This window comes from Pholcus phalangioides, unplaced genomic scaffold, assembly GCF_987345545.1.
Source record: "Pholcus phalangioides strain wild (caught in Gottingen) unplaced genomic scaffold, Ppha-v1.0 ptg000003l_1, whole genome shotgun sequence".
Taxonomy (NCBI): Eukaryota; Metazoa; Arthropoda; class Arachnida; order Araneae; family Pholcidae; genus Pholcus; species Pholcus phalangioides.
The window spans coordinates 58,413,913-58,436,674 of record NW_028301596.1 but is presented as its reverse complement, the minus strand read 5'-3'; the positions used below and the strand labels follow the sequence as shown (position 1 = coordinate 58,436,674).

The following is a 22,762-nucleotide window of genomic DNA, read 5'->3' as shown; positions in this document are numbered from 1 at the left end:
AAAAAACTTCAAAATACAAAGCTGTTGACGAAAAAGCTTGTGTTTACCGCACGGCTGTTCATGGAATACAATAACGATTATACAGGAATTTCGGCAACCAAGGTGATGCCCCTGATAAATGATTGCCGATAAACGCTACGTAAACAAAGTCACGTCTTTGCCAGTTGCTTAAATGCGGTCACCAAGACTTTTTTTTACGGCTGCTCGATGGGAATGACCACGGCTGTCCTCTATGGGTGTTTTCCCTAACGACGACGGCAGTCATTGACGTCACGACAACGTGAAAGCTCGCGTAAAATCTAATTTTCAGCGAAAATCCGGAGAAATTTTAACAAATCAGGAGAGCGGGAGGAAGGATGAAAAATCCGGAGAGTTGGCAGGTCTGCAATTATATACATTCGCTCCAATGTAACCAATACACTTATTGGAGCCATTTTTCAAGTTTTATAAAAGAACCTTTATCAAACTTTTATAGTGTAATCTCTGCGTTAATCGGATTCTTGTTCTAATTTATCTAGTGACAGTAATTTTTAAGATAGTTGATGAAAAAATTAAGATCACGACGCGGCTATTTTATGAATTTTATGTTAGTGCATGAATTCATATCATCGAAAATGATAATACATATTTCAAATAGTCAATATTGAAAACTACTTTTTTTGATTTTGTCGTCAAATTCACATTCCCCCATACAGATTGACTTCCCGCTCCAACTGGTTAATTTCTCATTTAAAATTCCTTTTTGTTGTCAGCTCTGCTGTACTATTTGAAATCATATTATATAAACTCATGTTGATTTATTTATCGATTTTTTTTTATATAAGTAATAATGCACCCCCTGCCCGTTGCATCATCATATTGTATTTTATATGTAACTTATGTATTATATGTGTGTGAGTATATTTTGATTTTTTCATTTTATCTTTTTTTTCTCCTCAAAATTACTAAACACTAATTATATTTTATATTGTCAATTATTAGTGTTTATAAATTAACTTCATTGTAACAATCAGTATGCATGCATTGCTGCCAACTTTTGAAAATGAAAATTCGGGAGATTTTCGCGCGAACCCGTATTTTATGCTAAAACCCCTCCCTCATATATACAAGAGATTTTTCCAAATAAAATAGGGATTTCCAGCACATAAAAGTTAAAGAATAGGGAATAAAATCCCTACGCAGAAACAAGTGAAATTGAAGACCAAACATCAAAATGGTGATCTAAAAAAATAAATATTGTGTTCAATTAGAAACGCTGTGAACAAACATTCTGCACGAATGACCCCAAAATCATCGGAAGATGAAGGGGGAAAAAAAAGCGTCAATTTTTGAAGAACACTGACCTTTTTGTGACACTTGCTTGATGTTTTTTTTTTTTTTTTTCATTTCACATGAGTGATGATGGCAGTCTTTCCATGACTGATGTTTATGTCCGTAACACAACTTGTACAAAAAGGAATAGTCGGCTCTTTTCTGGAACGTTTGATGAAAGAAAATTCAAAAATCAGAGGGTTTGTAAAATAGGGAATTTCCCCATTTACGACGTTTGACGTCATTTCGAAAGGAGAAAAAAAGAGGCTTCATGCCCCACAAGAAATTCCTTAGGGATTGTATTCATAAGCGGGGACTTCTTTAAATGAAGTACAGAACTTTTAGGGACAATTAGGGATTTTTTTTGCGATTTTCGTAAAAATTCGGGAGATTTAGGAACTTTTCGGGAGGTCGAGGGATGAACCTAAAATTCGGGAGATTCCTGGAAAATTCGGGAGACTTGGCAGCTATGAGTATGGGACCTAGGTGTCTCCTTGGTGGTTTTCATTAATCAAATTTAATACTTTTATTATAACCTTATATTAATTAATAATAAATTGATATCTCTCACCGTTAAAAAAAAAATAAAAAATTATAAACTGAGGCGTTTGTTAGCGGAGGTATCATTGTACTTGCATCAACACTTGTTATAATTTTACATCAAATTAACAAAATGTCACCCATTATTTACTATGTATTCAAGTATATTCATGCACTCTACATCCTTCAGTTAGTGAACTTGCGCAATTTAAGCTCACTCCTACATTATTGCAGTAGGATTCTATTTTCAGTATAGTGTTTTGCTTATCCTAGAAATCCACCCTGACATAACCTCTTGCACAGAAAGAGATACACTCAACACAATAAAATATAATCAGTAAATTTTTAATGTAAGCGAAAAATTCCAATTAATATAATTCTTTTAATGAGTTTGTTGTGCTTAGATTTACACAAATATTCGTCCGATCCGAATATTCGGCAAAAGGGCTGAATACCGAATAGCAGCCGAATATCCGTCCCATCTTACTCAGTATCACATATATGGTACAGGTTTCTGGATTCATCCTATGTACAAACAAAGGACCATAAAAACAAATTTTATTGACAAGATTGTGTCTTGCGCAGTCGATGCATGTGTTTCCGACTTGCATGATCTCGCTTAATAATTTACAAATTTTCATTCCTCCACAGATTTAATTAGGTCTATAACAACACTATTATACCTTTGTGTTTTTTCTAGTACTTTAGTATTTTTATTTTCTCCTTTTTCCAGCGACCTTGGGCAATTTGTTTGTTGTGGTTTCTAATTTTGCATTTGTACAATGAGTTTTAGTAAAAAAACTAGAATGCATACCAGCATACCATACTAAGTTACTTTTACATCAATATTACGGAAGTTATGTAAAGGAAAAGCAAAATTAAAATTTTGTGATTTAAATCGTAACTCTAATCAATCAGCGTACCCCGGATTAACTATTCGAAAACCAAATACAGTACATTTGCTTCTCATAAATGAACAAGAAACATAACAAAGAAACAAAGATAAACAAGGAACGTAAATGATTTTGACAATATAGAATTAAAAATTAATAACCATTCCCTAAGTCAAATATCATACTGTAACTGCCAAGACACAAACTGAGCTGTCAACTAAAATTATATGAGAATATTAATTCAAGATGAGCTTAAATAGAATTTACATAGATAAAAAATAATTGAAAATATTCGAATTTATGCTTTATAGAATTTATACAGGCTTTTAAGAATACAACAGATGGGGATTTTTTAAAAGACATCATAGAATTTTTGCTCGGAGGCAGCGTGAGAAATCGAATAGTTAAGAAACGAATTTTTTTAGGTTTCCAGGGCTCCCACTCAAAAAATGAGAAAAAGTAGGAAAACGCAGGACTAAAAAGTAGGATGGGGGAGGGTAACTCCCTTAAACAACATATTCATAGCATAATGAAAAAAAAAATCCCCAAAAAAAAAAAAAAAAAATTTTGCGAAATTCAAATAATTAAAAAAAAATAAATTAATTTTGAATTAACTTTTTTTTTTCGTAGCACTATTTCAGTTTCTTATAAGATTGACTCAAGCCAAAGCAAAATGACAAATGACTTGTTTACAAAACAAATTTTTGGCCAAAACAGTGCACTAGCAACCACAGATAATTCTTTGCTGTCTCTCCTCATATAGGCCTACATATATTACATTCTTTTTGGAGTCTTCCGAAGTGCAGAGCTTGTCAAGTTTCTTCGACAATGCACAGCAAATTATGAAGACGTATGTTTTTTAAGAATAACGCTCCTTCGAGATCACTTCCAAAAGCACAGTGCAAAATGTGTAGATTACAAGATCCGATGTAAATAAGGCAAGGTGAACCAGATAGTTTTACTGCATTGTCCATTATTTTTTAAAGGGATTTGTTCATATTTTACTGTTCAATGCCAGTGTAATCATTTTTGACAAATGAAGCACTTCCGTTTCTAGCTCTTTGCTGAGCATTGTAAATATTGTTTATGCCTCTTCATGCCTTAAAAATTCAGAAGACAACTGAATGCTATTGGGTAGTATCAGAATCACCAAACCTAGAATAGGCCTATGTATCCAACTGCTTTGAAATGCAAACTGTTATTTCACTTATTTGCACCATAATTTTGAATGACGAATGTTAGTCCAAGAGCATGAAGTAATAAATGCAAAATTATTTTTCCATCCAGACAGAAGTTTTTAATGACTACTCTACTTTGTTGAACCTTCAAACTAAGCAAATGAAAAATTAATCAACCAAATGGTCCACATACAGCCCCCCCCCCACAAATAACCTTAAAAATGATAAAATTTCTGCTTTGGCAGAATCATTAATTGCATTCTTCAGCATTTGTAATATTTGGCGATATATCAATAATTTCCTGCTCAATTAGGATCAATTACACAAATTTTGTCGATAGGATTTGTGGTAAAAGAGTAGGAAAAGTAGGACAAAACCGAGAAAGTAGGACAAAAGTAGGACATTTCACCAAAAAGTAAGAAAAGTAGGACGAGTGGGAGCCCTGGGTTTCTTTTAACCAATTCTCGCCCTCACGCTGCACTAAAAACCTACTCATAGAAAAACACCGCTTTGTATGCATGGATATACAAATAGAATGCAGTTTTTTCCGTAATTCGTTATCAATATATCGGTTCTCAACTCGATACACTTCTGAACCTTCCCTGTATATTTGGACATAAATACATAGACTACCCTGTATTTTGACTTTTTAAGTATAAAGAGAAACATTCTCGAATACACAAAAATTAAAATTATCTTGTTTCAACAATTTTTGAAAAAATGAGAAAAATTCAGATAGGTCTATAATTTAGAAGAAAAATTTTATCACCTAGTTTTTAACAAATCACAGCACGTCTTTGCGACTGGACAACTCAATTTGCACTCAGCACTTCTGCAACTCCAGAGGTTACCGTTCTCCTCCTTGAATTCTCCTCCTTGCCACTGTTCCCAGCACCACTGTGCTGCTAGCAGCTCAGGAGCGAGAACGCGCGCTGTGAAACTTTTTTTTCGCACGCGAAGTCACAAAATACACCAGAGATAGAAATAACATATTGCCAGTCCTTCAGGCCCGCTGTCAGAAATTTCATTCGGGGGGGGGGGGGCCCTTCCCTCGCTATGGCCTTGCATTCCTTGCGCCTGGAAATGAAAATCATAGGAACGTTGATGCCAACCACTGGAGCTACGGGAACTTCCGAGTTTTAAATCCAATGCACGAGGGTCCAGCAGCCCAAACCTTTACTCAATATATAATAGCAGCAAAAAATTTTATCATTTTTATATTTTAAATAATTATTGTTATGCCTACACCCTCCCTCGATCTACTAATCGCCCCCTTCTTAAAGAAATTTCTGGCAATCGTCATGGGATATACGCAATATAGGTCTGAATTCCTGTCAATACGCGATAACTTGAACATTTGTTTAAGTCGAAATTTTCTCTCAGCCCCAAAACTTTTCCCGTATTTTAGTGTTAAAATTTTCCCTTAACACGAAATTTTCATTTTTCTCTTACTCTGAAATCGGAATTTCCGATAAATCGAAGTTTTTTGTCGGACACCGCACATTCAGACTTATTGAGATTTGACTGTACTTCACTGAATAGACACTTAAAAATTGGGACTTACCCATTTCCAAAGCGACCAGAATCGGTTTCCCATCAACGACATCACCCGAACTTCTTTATAATGGTGAAGCAAACGAGAAGGACATTTGACGGACATCGAATGAATTCGTCACCAAGAGCTACGACGGAAAGTAATAAATATTGATAGCAGCAACTGTAGCACTGGACAACTGTTCTAGCACAATGATTATCAGTTCTGCATAGCGGTCCGGAATGAACATTATCGCGAAAAAAGTTGGAATCAACGTTGTCTACAATAGTGGAGGTTCAGTAAATAAACGTGTGTTATCTCGAAATATTTCCATTCTATATGGAATCGAAGCTCAAACTTTTTTCTGAAGAAAATGGCTAAACTGAAGCATCGTATGACAAGCACAACCACACACGACAGCAATCACCTACTGAATGGCAAATTGCCCGCGAAAACGGGGTTCAACGGGGTTCCAAAAGTCGAACCAAGGTGCTTCCCCAAATGCTATTGGCGAAGCTTGAACACGCCACATTCCGACACCCCCCTTTCTTTGGAGGGGAAAAAAAATTGCCGAACCTCAAAAATGGGAAAATGGCGACTCCCAGCGATGCTGACGTGCTCGGTGAATAAAACAACAGATTTATGGTGAGTTATACAATAATTATTGTTGATTTTATTGCTCCTTGTTTTGTCTTGATCTTTTTTCATTCCGGTAATGTCATCTAATATTGGTCTCACATGTCAGGGGCTTGAGATTCGACCATATGTAGTCAACGTCAATCTGTTTATTTTTTATATTTTTCGCGAGCTATTAAAAATTTACTATCAACACATTTCGAGCGCCTTCAACTTATTGCTGGGGCTCTCTGAAGCACGAAAGACTGTTTGATTTCGTGGAGGTATTAATCTACTTTCTAATTCAGGTCATTATTGCTGGGGGGGGGGGGCACGATGATGATGATGTCAATTCATCTATACATATATACATTAGATCAGTAGACTCCACGTTTGAGCCCCCCCACCCGTATCTCCGCCCATGCTTCAACGCATAGCCCAAGGGCAACATGGGGCCCTCGAAAAGCAAAGTTAATTTATGGAAATGCAAGAAAAAAAACCTCAATGAAAAAATATAAAAATTCCAGAATTTGAATTTTTCTTCAAATTTGCTTTTAGTATACATTTCAGGCAACTAATAAGGAAATGGTTTCAGAAATAATGAGAAATATATGCAGAATTATTTAAAAAATAGTAATTCTCTAGAACTATTGAAAGAAATGACGTCAGAATTAATGAGAGATATAATTTCATAGGAATATGAAATTATGTTATTATTCAGTGTTATATGGAAAAAAATTTTCGGAATGAATCGAGATCCATATTCAATGAAGAAATAATTTCAGAATTTTGTGATGGAATTCATATTAAACAAAAAATATTTCGGGATTAATGAAAATTCATATTAAACAAAAAATATTTCGGGATTAATGAAAATTCATATTTGATGAGAAGATAATTTTCAGATTAATGAAAATTTACATTTGATGAAAACATAAATAAATTTTAATTAATTTAAAATAATTTTAATCCTGAAATTATTTCCCATAATATATTTCCAGTTTTGAATCTATCGTTTATACGTATTTAATACTCGCTCAGTATAATATCGGGTCCAAACAGCAACTTGTTCCTTTTAGCAATATATATTATTTATTGATATTAAACACTCCATTATAAACTGAATCAAGAGCCCGATATCAAACGGGGGGGGGGGGGGGGGGGAGGGAGGGCAAACTTGTTGAAGGCGTTCACCAATTCTGAAAAATTATTTTTTTCATAAATTCTTAATTTTCATCAGTTCTGTAACTTCAATTAATTAATTCTATTCTTAATTAATTCCTGAATTTTAAATTTTTTTATTCCTAATTTCTTTCACTAATTTCAAATTTTCATCAATTCAATTTTTTAAAATTAATTTCGGAATTTTCATTAGTTTTGGAATGACTTCCTGCATTAGTTCAATTTTTTTCAGGTTCGAATTTTCATCGATTCGAAATTACAATAGTTTTTTAGTTAGTCTAACATTATGGTGTGTAAGTGTTTTTGTGAATATTTTTCAGCATTTTCTGTATGTTATGTTTGAATATATCATATATGATTTTTTTTTCGGATGCTGATTCGCTCCTCAAAATACATGTGATTGGGGTAAAGGGTTCCATAAATGTTTGGGGCTCCAAAATTGTGGCACATACCTGGCCCCACTATTATTTTCGAACTAGACTCGGCGTCTAGTAAGGGTAACCGTGATTATACACGAAAAGCTTTCAGTGCATATAAAAAAACTTGGTTGAATACGTAGAATGACAATCATTAATTATAGCAGTACGTGTAATGTTTGTCAGATCTATTCTAGAGTATGGATCTTTGCATAGGAACCCAACAAATAAGTAATATCGATAAAACAGAAAAAATACTAAATAATTTTTCAAAATACTTTTTTTTAGAACATAATTTTGACGCGCATTTTTTTTTCACCCATTTTTCATGTAGTTTCACTTACAATGTTTCCACCCTACAATCTAGAAGAAATTTTTCACTTGAATTTTTCTATAAAATTTTGTATAATGATGCTATCGTTTGCAGTTCATCTTTAAGTGAAACCACCTTTCTACCTAAGTATAGCATCAGAAATCGTTCGTTTCTTTTCTTGCTTTTGATATTTTTTCCACATATAATGCTTCGATCTTTTTTAAATATCTTTGTGTTTCATTTATTTATTTATAGTGTATGTCTGTGTTTTGCGTACATTTTATTAATTTATGTGTGTGTAATTTATCTTCAGATTCTTTCCGCTTGTCTGGGATTTATATCTTAAATAATATTTCTTAGTACTGTAATGTTATTGAAATTCGCTTCTGAAAATATGTTATTTAAAATGATAATTGCACAGTGAGTGCCGTGCTAAGCTCGGAAGGGGGGAAGGGGAGTTTCCTTAAAAGTATATTGAAAGTTTTTTTAATGTTTAAACAAGTGGAAACAAAATGGAAAGATCATGCTGATCAAGTTGTTAATAAATTACGAGCAATTACAGCAATGACGTATAAATTAAAGGCTATCATCTCACACCAAAGTTTGAAAGAAGTGTTTTTTGCATGGATGTTCCCACATATTTTATATGGACTACAAGTTTGGGGGGGAACATATAAAAATTCAATCCATACTATAGATAATCTTTATAACTGTTTGCGACGTGACATTATACAAACTAACAGTTCTTCACAAAATAAAGTATCATTAATCCAATTTAATATACGGCAACTTTATCTGTATAAAGTTTTAGTATTCATCTATAAGAATCCTGATTGGTATCCCAGGGTGAATATACAAAGAAGCATTATGAGATCACAATATTTATATCAAATACCATTACCTAAAAAAACAATTTTCAAAAAATCAATATGTTTTCTTGCTCCAAGAATATGTAGAGAATTTGATGATATTATTAGACAACAGCAATCATTTTATATGTTTAAAAAGGCTATAAAAGATCGTATACTGGAAATAGCAGATATGGAGCGGTTCGTTTCGTTCGATAGTTAATGAAATTGCAAATGATATAAGGAGTAAAATTTGTTTATATCTTTGTTGTGTAAGAAAATATATCTGTATTTCGACATATCAGACTATAGTTTAACATTTTAAAGTAATATAGTTGGTGTGACTTGAATGCAGCAATTGTAGTAAAATATATCTATGTATGTTGCCAGAAATTCTTTATGTAATGTATCAATACGATACATGGAAGGTTTTCTACATCCCTTTGGGTCGAAAAGTGTTTGTTTAATTTTTTTTTTTTTTTTGTCTGTTTTGTCCATTGTGCTGTTTGTTCAAAATGTAAAAAAAAAAAAAAAAAAAAAAGAGAAGAAACTGTGTGGTGCCAAATTTTTAGTGATGTGAGGTCAGAATATTCTGAGAATATTCTCCTGGATGTGAAAATTGGAGAATAATCGAGAATATTCATTTTTCTTTTAAATAATTTAAATTTTTTTTACTAATTTTGTTAATATTGTGAAATATAAATCAGTTTTCTTCGCCTGAAACATTTACAACAAAACAATTTTTGGTATAATCGCCCCCAATGACAACTTTTAGTTTGAGAATATTCTCAGAATATTTTCCAGGTCATGATGAGAGGTTTTAAAAGTTTGGTTATAAAGATTTTAGAAACCTTTAGATTAAAACCTTAAAAAGTTATTTTAAAATTAGATAAATTTTCAGAAATAAGTTCAAAACAAAATTAATTAAACTAAAGTTGATTGATAAAGAAAGCTATTCTTATACAATCACCTTCATTCTAAGATACAGAACTGTTGTTTCCTTCAATGCACATGCACTTAAATTCTGCATCACTCATATTCCTTTAAAAGTTGTGCAATTCAGCCCCATGTTGGTTTAATTTTCTTGCTTTCAAACTTTAATATTGTGGTCTACAAACTCCAATATTCCGATCTTCTTGACGGGAAGAGAGATGGACACAGAGAATATTCTCTCAAAGGACTACTATTATAAATTACTAGAGAATATTCTTATCAAAAATAATTATTATTCTCAAGTTATTTATTGAGATTATTTATTATAATACATGTTATTACACATATTCTTGGTAATACTGTCTGGAAAGATTTCGGTACCTGAAGAATATTCTCTGGAAGGAACTATAATAAGGAAGGCTATTAATAATTTCAGAATAATTCATATTATTTTCTATAAGAATATTCTCCAGTAATTTATGAAAGTAGTCCTTCCAGAGAATATTCTCAAGGATATTATATGTAAGTATATTATAAATAACAGGAGAATATTCTCATCAAGAACTTATAAGAATATTCTCAAGTTATTTATAATAGTAGTACTACCAGAGAATATTCTCCGAAAGATTATTCTCGAGAATTTTACATCTCTATTTTAATCAATTAAGAAAAAATTCCTTCCCCCCCCCCCCAAGACAGGCTCTGCATTGCTTCCCCCCCCCCTCCGCAGCAGAATACAATTCCATGTTAGTATTTCCATGCGGAGAATATTCTCTAGGATAATATTGTATGTAACTTTATATTATAAATAACAGGAGAATATTCTCATCAAGAACTAGTGTTTTCGTGTATTTTTGGATCTTCAATTTTCTTTTTGCAATAATCCCGTTTTTTCAACGCAGCCTATTCGAACGTGAAAGATTTCTAAAACCGTGAAGTTTTCATAACTTATAAATTATATTGTGAAATAACATATATAATATACTATAATTTTTCATTCATTTAGAATTAAATTATCAAATCTACCTGTGGACCTGTGCCATTGCCGTGAGCCATAGTTTGAGACACGCTACATGAAACAATAATAAGGGATGATATTTTGTTATGTCCTGTACAAAATGGCAGTATCCTGTAGATGTGAATCCTGTTAGGTGCTCCTCACTAACACGACTATTTACCATATACGAAAAACTTCATCTTTCGTTAATATTATTATTTTATACCAGCGTTATTTATTTACTGTGGGAATGATTTTTCTCGATGGGCCGCGTTTTATCTGATACTCGTCTTGCTTCAATTATCCGGACTGTTGCATTCCGCAACATCATAATATGCAACTCACCCCTTCGATCAGTTTAGACCCTTCTAAAATCGAGACACATTCTTTTTTTATTTGACAGAAAGAATCAGGGTTCCTATATTTTGTTCTCTTAAAAACCATATTGCTGCAAGTACAGGCAACCCCAAAAACGAATACAACTCCAATAGAGGAGAGCCCAGTGCCTTAATATGTAAACAGAACGATAAACCACCCGCAAGGGCCTCTCTCCGACGACGACATTCCAGGAAGAGGCCACCCAAGTGTTTTAGTTTCGGTTACTCTTTTTTTTCTGCTTTTATAGTCTTTCTATTTCACTTCTCATGTTATTCAGTGTGGTGAATACGAATTCGACGATATAAAAAAGCTTTATTAAGCTTTACGATTTAAGTAAAGCGTTACGATTTACTTCTAAAATTGCAAATTTAATACACATTTAACAACCAGGATACGCCGATTTAAGTCGCGGTTTAAATCACTTGATTTTTTTTTTAAAAATCATTGATTTTTTTTTTAAAAATCATTGATTTTTTTTTTAAAAATCATTGATTTTTAAATCACAAAACTTAAATTTTGTTTTTTCTTTACGTAACTTCAAGGATATTGGAGTAAAGTAAAGTGGTATGGTATGCATGCATGCTGATATGTGGTGAAGTTCGTGATTAAAAGAAGTATAGACAATCTTTTTTGGGGTAAATATAAACTTGAATTTAATCCCTAGATATGTGGAAACTTGTTGGGGAAAAGGGAGGTTTGTTGGGGATCACTGAATGCATTCAATATATTAACCTCTTTGAGTACAAGCTGTTGGCGATGAATTTGAATAATCTGCATTAAAGCAGGTATACATTAGCACTCTGAATTTGTAGCGTACGACCCCCTGCAACGATTCTAATTCGCACGTCGGCACACAAACTTCCTTTACGTGCTTTTTTTTCCTTTGTGTTAGTTGAAAAAAATCGATTCCAGGTGGGTCCAGTCAAAACAGCTCTAGAATCGTTCAAATTACTAAACAGACAATTGCGAATGCTTTTTTTGTATGATTCGCGCGCTAATGTATACGTGCCTTTAGTCGTATAGGCGATAAATATAGAATCCTTGTTTCACGTTAAAAAAAGAAATACAGGGTGAGAAAGAAAGAAAAGAAATAAGGGTGCAGAGGAACAGTATAGAGATATACAGTCGAATTCTGTTATAACGAACTCCAAGATACCGGGAAAACACTTCGTTATAACGAAATTTTGTTACAAAGGAATTCCAGGTTTTTGCATTGTTCCTATAAAAACTCGTCTGGAGGGGATTGGAAAGTGTTCGTTAAAACGGGATTCGACTGTATTGGATAATAGAATAATAGTACAGTGCCTTGCTTTTTTCGCCCTCACCTACAAACTTTTTTTTGTAGATGATGTCAGTCTTCACACCATGACCGATGTTTATGTCCTTAACACAACTTGTACAAAAAGAAAAAGTCGGGTCTTTTTCCGGAACGTTTGATGAAAGGAAATTCATCGGAATAAGTATCTTTAAAATTGATTAAATATTTTTTTGCTTATCAGTATTCATGTTTTGTTATCGCTCGTACGTACGTCGTAAGTCTCCACAAGAAATTCCTTAATTAATTAAAGGATTGTTTTCAGAAGCGGGGATTCTTTTTAAATGAAGTAGGGAATTTTTAGGGGCAATTAGGGATTTTTTTTTTATTTTCGTAAAAATTCAGGAGATTTAAGAACTTTTCGGGCGGTCGAGAGATGAAGCTAAAAATCGGGAGACTCCTGGAAAATTCGGGAGACTTGGCAGCTATGAAATTCTGGAATGTTTCCTTCCATAATATGTGAATTTTTATTTGTTCTGTAATTTTTTCTTTCATAAGAGAAGTTTTGAATTTTTTCCCCATTAGATTTTTCTATTCCATTATATTTTGTATTCTGGAAAATTTTTCTTCTACTAGTTCTGGGATGTTTTCTTCCATTGGTTCTCAGATTTATATAGATTCTGGAATTTTATTTAGTATTCCATTATATATGTGAATATTTATTAGTTCTGAAATGTTTTCTTTCATTAGTTCTGAGATTTATATTGGTATTGGAATTTTTCCCTGTTTTCCATTATATGTGAACATTTATTAGTTCTGGATTTTTTTTGACTACCAATTTTTAATTTAAATTAGTTCTGGAATTTTTGTTCTATTAGTTTTGAATTTTTATTAGTTCTGATTTTTTTCCATTAGTTCTCAGATTTTATTGGACCCGAAATTTTGTCTTCCATTATTCTAGAAGTTTTTTCCATTGTATGAAAATATCTATTTATTCTGGAATGTTTTCTTCCATTAGCTGTGATTTTTTATTATTTCTGAAATTTTTTCCTCCAGTAGTTCTGAACTTTTATTAATTCTGGAATTTTCTCTTCCATTCATTTTGAATTTTCAATAGTTCTGAATTTTTTTTTTCATTAGTTCTGAATTTTTATTAATTCTGAAATTTCCTTAGTTATGGGATATTTTCTTTTGTTAGTTCTAAATTTTTGTAAATTTTATTGTTCATTCTGAATTTTTACTAGGATAAATTTTTCATTAATTTCGAAGATTTTATTCATTTCGAAGTTTTTATTAATTTTAAATTTTTATTAATCTGAATTTTATCAGATAGAGTTCTTTAATTAATTTTGATAAATTGACTATTTACGAAAATACTATTTTCATTAATATTCTGAATTTCTGTAAGTTCTAGAAAAATTCAAAAATTTAAATTTAACGGATTCTGAATTTTTATTAATTTATTTTTATCTTGTTCATACTATTGTATAAATATTTTTCAACATTTCCGCACACTATGTGATAATGTGTGTGTTATGTCTCTTTTTCTCATTTTCCTCAAATTTCGGGGGGGGGGGGGACCTGAACCCAAGTTCTACCCCCGCCCGCTCGCTACGGAGCATCTTCAAGGGAAAAGCATCACATCGAAAACTGCCTAGCCCACAGACTATAGATAATAATATACAAGATATGATTAGCAAACATCTGAGTCATGTGGCGTTGGGTCAAAAGTTGGCTATTGGATTTCGTTCATAATGATATTTCATGGCAGTTTTCGAGTCGAAACTTCATGTACTGTCACATTCAGCCGCGGATGCAGATTGTTTTGGGGGGGGGGGGGGATTGCGATGACCCCATTTAAATTGAAAATATGGGGAAAATGGATCTCGGCCTGGTATAAATTAGTTACTCCCGTCCCGACACATCGCTGTGGATCCACGCCTGGTCACATTTGTGTGAGATATAACAAAATATCATTGCAGACCAGCAGAGGTCTTTAACGCATGTTCCGCAAGCCACATTTGGCCCTCAAAACTTTTAACAGTGGCCGTCCACGAAGAGGCTTTATGGGGTTGCGAAAAAGACAATCGCAACCCCATAAACATATATCTCAATGATAAAATGTATTCCAGAATTTGTGATAGAAATAATTTCAAAATTACTTTTTTTTTGCTAATAATTTAGAAATAAAACTAAAAATTCAGAATTAGTGAGAATCCAGAATTATTTTTTACCTTATTTGAAATATTTTCTATATTCATATTTAATAAAAATATCAGGGTTAATAATACATCAGGTAAATTAATGTATCAGGGTTAATTGAAATTGATATTAAATGAAAAAAAAATTCAAAATTAATGAAAATTCCGTACGAAAAAAATAATCTCAAAATGAAAGAGATTCTCAAATAATATGGAGCCTCCTGTTTGACTCGAAGCTCTTTGCCCCTCCGTTAAGACGCCACTGTGTGAATCTAGATAACGCAGTATGACATGTTGGCCTTCCAGCTTCGTGGAAATGTTTTTTTGTTTGCAATGCAAGAAAGGATGAAGACCCCCCCCCCCCCCCACGTTGTAGACGTTTCACTTTCAGCCTTTTCACAAAATATCGTTACAGAGGAGGGAGTTATCATGTAGTAGATGGGTTTTGCTCGATAAAAAAATGAAAATGACAGTATGGCAATAAGGTGAGATCCATGACCCCCCATGGCTCCCGAAAAGAAAAAAAATATACGGTTGCCGATAACTTCGGTATTGCCTTTGGTGGATTCGTTAAACTGTGTTGTAATATTCCACACAAAAAAAGAAAAAAAAAATGTCGATGTTTTGGCCATTTTCAGCATCTTGCTGGATGTTTCTAACGGTCGTCTATACTGTATTGATAGAGAAGAGGTGATGAAGCATGTGCGAGGCGTTACACGTGCCGTTCTTATCTTCGTTGAGGACATTCCATAGGGTTACAAGAATACGTTCCGCAAGTTGTTGGCGATGAACTTTGAGCGCTAGTTCTTTACATATTCTGACAAACAAAAAAAAATCCACATCTGGCGTTGTGATTTTATGACCCGTTGAGAGTAGCCTTTAAAAAAACGGCACTGAATGCTGAAAAAACAGCTAAATGTACACATAGTTTTTAGTTTTGATAATTGTATTTTTAATTGGGAGTTGGGTGCTGTATTTTAGAAATATTGTGACATCCATATTTTTTATGGGCATTGGCGTACGCAAAGGGGGAGGGGGTTCTAATCCCCCTCAAGCCAAGATTATAGCGCTATTTTGCAGGAAAAAACGTAAACCCCCCTTGAGAAATTTCTGCAAACGCCTATGGTTATGGCAGTGATTCCCAACGTATGCGTTAACCCACCCCCCCCCCGGGAAGGATGGAAAATTTCAGGGGGCGGTAGAAGCTACGGGTATCCATAGGATCCTATGGGTTAGATTGCGTTGGGGGCGATGGGAGAAAAAATTTCTGAAGAAGGGAGTGACGGGACAAAAAAGGTTGGGAAACTATGGGTTATATGGGCATCTTTTTATGAGTCACCTCCTTGGACATTTTGCCTGTTGTGGCCTTTGTATTTCATAGCTGCCAAGTCTCCCGATTTTTTCGGGAATCTCCCGAATTTTAGCTTCATCGCTCGACATCCCGAAAAGTTCTTAAATCTCCCGAATTTTTACGAAAATCACAAAAATCCCTAGTTGTCCCTTAAAATTCCCTACTTCATTAAAAAAAATCCCCGCTTATGAAAACAATCCCTAAGGAATTTCTTGTGGGGCATCTTTTTTTCCCTTTCGAAATGACGTCACACGTCGTAAAGGGTCTAGGTCAATTCGTCGCGATCAACTTGTCGCACGACAATTCGTCGCAATCAATTTGTCGCAGCGTCAATTCGTCGTGCTACAAACTCGTCGCGGTACAAATTTGTCGCAGAGTCAGTTCGTCGCGGTACAAATTTGTCGCAGAGTCAGTTCGTCGCGGTGAAAATTTGTCGCAGACTCATTTCGTCGCGGTACAAATTTGTCGCAGAGTCAGTTCGTCGCGGTACAAATTTGTCGCAGAATCAGTTCGTCGCGGTACGAATTTGTCGCAGAATCAGTTCGTCGCGGTACAAATTTGTCGCAGAGTCAGTACGCCGATCAAATAAATTTTCAAAATTAAATTTTCACCGTATAAGCCGCACTCCCGCTTTCTGGCGGGATCTCCATTTCTCGCAGCGAGGGGCGTTGGGCGAACACACCAAGATGATAAATTACGATAAAATAAATTTTCAAAATTAAATTTTCACCGTATAAGCCGCACTCCCGCTTTCTGGCGGGATCTCCATTTCTCACAGCGAGTGGCGTTGGGCGAACACACCAAGATGATAAATTACGATAAAATAAATTTTCAAAATTAAATTTTCACCGTATAAGCCGCACTCCCGCTTTCTGGCGGGATCTCCATTTCTCGCAGCGAGGGGTGTTGCGGGAACACACCAAGATGATAAATTAGGATCAATGCCCATCCCAAAGCACAATTTGCCTAAGGGGTCATTCAAGTATTACGTCAGGATCGGGGAGGGAGTTTCGGATTTGTTGACTTTTGATGGCGGGGGGGGGGGTTGAAGGTCGCTTACGTCATCAACCACCCCTTTTTGAAGATATGAAATATTCTAAGCTTCTGGTGAAATTTTGCTGACGGGGGAGGGGATGGGGGTCAGTGTTTTGCTGATTTTTGCTGACAAGGGGGAGGGGGTCAAAAATGGCTGAAAATCTGCTCACGTAATACTTGAATGGCCCTAATTCACTATTGAATATGTATCTGCCATGTAGGGAATACATCTTTGAGGAATTTTTTACCGACAATATATCTAAGGCTAGCATTACACTATGAAAGTGTTCTAAAAGTCCTTTTATAAAACTTAAAAAATTCAACCAATAAGATTATCGGTTGCATTTGCTCGAATGTAACCTATGAACTTTATTGGTTGGATTTTTTGAGTTTTTAACTTGAGCAACTTATCCGGTGCAAATTAAATTTTGAAAATGTATGTGATCGCAATTTATCATCTCGGTGTGCGCCCCAACTCCCCTCGCTACGAGTAATGCAAATCTCGAGAGAAAGCGACAAGTGTGGCTTATCCGGTGAAAATGAAATATTAATTAAATTAAATTATTAATTATTTCAGGTTCTTGTGGAGATACTGTAGTGGTTAATGTTGGTGGGAGTCTCGATTCCACATGGGACAGATACAAGTTTACACTTAAAGACAGCCTCCGCTGTACTGTAATTTGGGGAATATCATAAACACCGACATTTTTTTACAGAATTTTAAAATTTTATCATAGAAAAAATGATTTTTTTAACATTTACAATAATTAAATAATAAAACATTAATATCAATTGTAATTTTAATTTCGATGTAATTTCGATGATTTTTTTCGAAATGACAAAAAAAAAAATTTAGTAAACTGTGTGCATTTCTTGATGGAAAAAAACTTTTCTTCATGTTTATTTTTTCACGTATGAGACAAAAAAACCTACATACAGATCGCGTGACGAGTTGACTCTGCGATAAATTGACGTCCCGACGAATTGGTTACACGACAAATTGTCACTGCGACGAATTTGTACCGCGACGAATTGGCTCTGCGACGAATTTGTACCGCGACGAATTGGCTCTGCGACGAATTTGTACCGCGACGAATTTGTATCGCGACGAATTTGTACCGCGACGAATTTGTATCGCGACGAATTGGCTCTGCGACGAATTTGTACCGCGACGAATTGGCACTGCGACAAATTGATGCGCGACGAGTTGAGCGCGACAAGTTGATTGCGACAAATTGACCGGCTACGCGTCGTAAATGGGGAAATTCCCTTTTTAAGGAAGTTTTACAAACCCTCTGATGGTAACAAGAAAGTTGTAAGTTGTTTGTCTTATCGTGCAGGGAAATGGCTTAGCAGCCAATAGTCCTGGATAATAATTGAAGATTATAGTCACGCGCATGTGGTCAAAATTTCTTTTGTTATAACGTGCCATATAACAAAACACGAATACTGATAAGCAAAAACATATTTAATCAATTTTAAAGATACTTATTCCGATGAATTTCCTTTCATCAAACGTTCCAGAAGAGGGCCGACTTTTCCTTTTTGTACAAGTTGTGTTACGGACATAAACATCGGTCATGGAAAGACTGCCATCATCAGTCGTGAAGTGAAAAAAAAACATCAAGCAAGTGTCACAAAAAGTCAGTGTTCTTCAAAAATTGACGGTGTTTTCCTTCATCTTCCGATGATTTTGGGGTCATTCGCTCAGAATGTTTGTTCACAGCGTTTCTGATTGAACACTATTTATTTTTACATCATTGAAGTTTTGGCCTCCAATTTCACTTGTTTTTTTGCGTAGGAATTTTATTCCCAAGGGTTTAACTTCCATGTGTGTAAAATCCCTATTTTAATTTGACTTCAGTTTTTGAGTAGGTATTTTATTCCCTACGCTCGAACTTTTATATTTGGAAAATCCCTATTTTATTTGGAAAAATCCCTATTATATTTATTAGGGAGTGGTTTTAGCATAAAATACGGGTTTGCGCGAAAATCTCCCGAATTTTCATTTTCAAAAGTTGGCAGCTATGGTATTTGAATACATATTTTTCAAAACAGTTTTGAACACCCTTTCAACATTGAAAACGACCATCTCATGTGGTCAGCGGGTGAAGTCTGATTTCGAATGTAGAACGTGTGTCAGTCCACACGTGCATCGGCCCGATACAATAAAGTGGAAGTTTTTTTGGTGTCCTGGTATTTGAAACAATTTAGTAGATTAGACATTCATAATTGTTTAGTGGGCTATGTTCAAACACAAATAAAGGTGTTAAGGTACAAAAATAATGGCTTCAGGTTTCCGATTCTGCAAGGAAACCTGAACAATCCGTAACGGCGCCGACTTTCAGAATTTGAAACCAGCCGCCACTATGTTTGAACCCTCAAGATAGAGGTGATGTGGAAGTCAAAGTCGTTCGGTGACCATGGCTGCTCGAGAGCACTACCAGAAATTTGCTTACAAGAAATTTCCTATGGTAGCAATTAATTTTCTCATATCAAGCATGAGTAATGAAAATCTTACGCGTTGTCTAACAACAGAGCTGCGCATTAAAAACAAAAATATTAGGAACATTTTTTGCCTATCACCTCTCTCTGGTCCTGTGCCTTCCTAGAAATCATTTAATTGCGGGCCTTTCCTTATTCTGGAGATCATATTTACCCGTGACATCCTCGTTCCAGAAATTATTTGCCCGTTACACCTTCGCCCAGAAATTATTTACCCATTTAACTTCACCTCAAAATATATTTATCCGTGACTCCTCCCCAGAAATCGTTCGCTCGTGACTCCTTCACCCCCAAAACGATTTACCGGTGAGACTCCTTTGCACAGAGATCTGTGACTCCTTCATCCCTGAAATTGTACACTTGTGCCTCCTTTCGCAACAGAAATCATTTATCCGTGATTCCTTCGCGACAGAAAATATTTACCCTTGACTCCTGCTCCCCAGGAATCGTTCACCCAAGATTTCTCAGCCACAGAAATCGCTCATTTGTGACTACTTCACCAAAGAAAAAAATTTACCTATGAATCTTTCGCCGCAGAAATCTTTTACCCTCGACTCCTTCGTCCCTGAAAATCGTCCCTTGGGCCGTAACAATGATTTTTGTCACTCGGGGCAAACATTATTTTTCCCTCCCCCCACAACTTTAAAATTCGATAATTTTATAACACGGTGTTCTTTGATCCCACCTAAAATTACTGCCCGGGGCAGTTGTCCTCTCTAGTTGGTTCAGGGAATCTTTGCCCCCGACATCTCGCCCCTAGCACGTTTCGTCCCCGTTACATTGGGCCTCCGGAAATTTAGCCCCGTATATTTCCCCCAGGACATTTCGCCTGCCCTGACCATATGAGCGACAAGGTGGGTGACCAATTGAGTCACAGGCGGAGATAGACTTGGAGGTCTGGGAGGGGGGCCACGATGATGATGATGTCGATTCATATATGCACATATACATTAGATCAGTCGACTCCACCTTTGACTCTGAGGGGGGGGGGGAGCCCAGAGTCAAAGGTGAATGATGGTACAAGTTGATGGTGAGAATGACCATATAAGTGACCGTATGAGTGATAAAGTGAGTTGGACATCTACTTATGACACTTTGCCTGCCCTGACTGGCCGAGTGAGTGACACTGTGAGTGATCAAGTAAGTTGAACAAGCACTTCCTGACATTTCACCTGCCCTACCGCATGAGCAACGGTATGAGTGACCGTGTACTGAACATATGAATGATTATATGAGTGACCGCATGAATGATCAATTAAGTTATTTTACATTTACCAATTGGCATTTCACCTGTCCTGACCGTATGAGTGACCGTAGAAATGACCACAGGAGTAACAAAGTAAGTGATCGTATGAATCATCGAGTGAGTGACCGTATGAATCATCGAGTGAGTGACCGTATGAATGATAAAGTGAGTAACAGTATGAGTGACCAAGCGAGCGACTACGTGAGTTGGACCGGATATTTCATTTCGCCCCTTTGGTAAATGTTAGGTGAGTTTGCGGCAGAAATTTGCACAAAGCATAATATGTCTATTGCTGTCACAAATGCACTGGGCTAATGCCATTGGCGTACGTATTAAGCGTGACGGGAGGGGGGGCTAGTTTATATGTACTCCAGCTTATGTTGAAAAATTTTCCCCATTAAAGTACTACATAACCACCCATAATGAAGGTGGGGGGCGATAATCTTTGCAGACTCACCCAGTCAATACATTCTGTCACTCACTTGGTAAATCATATGGTCATTATTACGGTTACTCATACGTGAACTTGCTTGGTCACCCATACGATCATTCGCTTGGTCACTCACTTGTTCATTATTACGGTGACTCATACGGTCACTTGCTTGGTCACTCACTTGGTCATTATTACGGTTACTCATATTGTCACTCACTATATCACTCATACAGTGAACCACACAGTCACGCACTTGGAAACTCAAAGAAACACTCACTCGGTCACTCATTCGGTCACCCATATGGTAAATCACTCAGTAATTTCCTTGGACTCTCATACCGTCACTCACCTGGTTACTCATACAATCATTCATATGCTCAATCACTTGGTCACTCCTACAAACACTCACTTGGTCAATCATACAATTATTCATCTGGCGAATCACTCGCTCACTCACTTTGACACTTACACGGTCAATCATGCAGTGAATCACTTGGTCACTCATGTGGTTAATAACTTTGTCACTGATACGGTCAATCACTCAATCACTCACTTTGGAACTCGTATACAAGCAATCACTCAATCACTCACTTTGGAACTCGTATACAAGCAATCACTCAATCACTCACTTTCAAACTCGTACAAGCAATCACTCGGTCACTCATGTGGTCAATCACTTGGCCACTCATACGATCAATCACTTGGTAATTCTCTTGGTCACTCATACGATCAATCACTTAGTAATTCTCTTGGTCACTCATACGATCAATCACTTAGTAATTCTCTTGGTCACTCATACAATCGTTCATATGGCCAATCACTCGGTCACTCACTTGGACACGCATACTGTCACTCACTCATACAGTCAATCCCACGCACATAGATACTGTCGCTCACGTTGTCAGTCATTCTGTCACTCACCTAGTCATTTGTACGGTCACTAACTCACTCCTAAGGCCGATTTCACATTCACACACGCTTGGTCACTCACATGGTCACTCATCCACTTATATGGTCACTCACATAGTCAGTCACTCATGCGTTCAGAGCAGGTAAAAAATATCAGGTGCGAAAATTTCGGGGGCGAAATGTCCCAGGGGCCAAATGTACCGGGGCAAAATGTCAGGGGCGAAATTTCCGGGGATGAAATGTGACAGGGATGAAACGTTCCAGGGGCGAAAATTTCCGGATCCCCTCTAGTTACGGCCCTGCTTTGAAAACAACTGTAATAAAAGATTTTGCGTGTTGTTGAAATTACCCTTTGACTGCTCGTTTAACATTACGGAATAGGGGTTTACCAAAACGCATGCTTGTGAGAAGTGTATAAAGAAAGACTTGATTTTTGAATATGTTTTCTTTGGAACAACGTAAGTGTCTTGGAAATATGATTGAAGTATTTTATATTTTCAAGGGGGATCGTATGATTGGCCATGAAATATCGTCACGCCATCTTTCTAATGTCTCGACTCAGGGATACTAGTTTCAATTAGTTAGGGATAATTCCAGGTTGTGTTGTGTCGCAGGATGTTTTTCTTCCTATAGTAAATGCATGGAATAGCTTATCTTCTGATGTCGTGAATCCCCCCTCCCCCCACACG

At 35.8% G+C, this 22,762-nt stretch overlaps 1 protein-coding gene and 1 long non-coding RNA gene across 2 annotated transcripts in view; one reads left to right on the top strand and one right to left on the bottom strand.

Moving 5' to 3' along the window:
* The window catches only part of LOC149089018 (uncharacterized), a 35,913-nt gene extending 30,021 nt beyond the window's left edge, over positions 1 to 5,892 (bottom strand). The window contains exon 1 of the long non-coding RNA XR_016195158.1: positions 5,487 to 5,892. This is a non-coding gene — a long non-coding RNA (uncharacterized LOC149089018). The remainder of the gene's footprint in view (positions 1 to 5,486) is intronic.
* Positions 5,893 to 6,044: 152 nt separating this feature from the next.
* Positions 6,045 to 22,762, top strand: part of LOC149089017 (LRP2-binding protein-like) — a 42,549-nt gene continuing 25,831 nt past the window's right edge. Inside the window, exon 1 of the mRNA XM_089253274.1 lies at positions 6,045 to 6,101. The gene's annotated coding sequence lies outside the window, so the exon portion shown is untranslated. The remainder of the gene's footprint in view (positions 6,102 to 22,762) is intronic.